A 302-nucleotide genomic window follows, 5' to 3' on the forward strand; every position below is an offset into this window, starting at 1 on the left:
CCGAGAGGTGGAGGGTGGCTGCGGGGTTTGGGTTGGAAGGAGCCTTCAAAGACTATCTGGTCTAACTTGCATTCTGTGGGCAGGGACATCTGCCGCCAGATCAGGTTGTCCAAAGCCCTGAGGTCCAACCAGACCTTGAACCTCTGATATAGACTTATGGAAGGGTTTTGGTTGGTGGAACCTTCAAAGATCACCCAGTCCAACCCCCTGCAGTGGGCAGGGACATCTGCCACCACAGCCCCAAGGTCCAACCTGACCTGGGTTGGTTCCAGGTTTCTCCCACCTCTCGGAGCAACCTGGGC

The sequence above is a fragment of the Buceros rhinoceros genome, unplaced genomic scaffold (genome assembly GCF_000710305.1).
Source record: "Buceros rhinoceros silvestris isolate BGI_N320 unplaced genomic scaffold, ASM71030v1 scaffold14836, whole genome shotgun sequence".
Classification (NCBI taxonomy): domain Eukaryota; kingdom Metazoa; phylum Chordata; class Aves; order Bucerotiformes; family Bucerotidae; genus Buceros; species Buceros rhinoceros.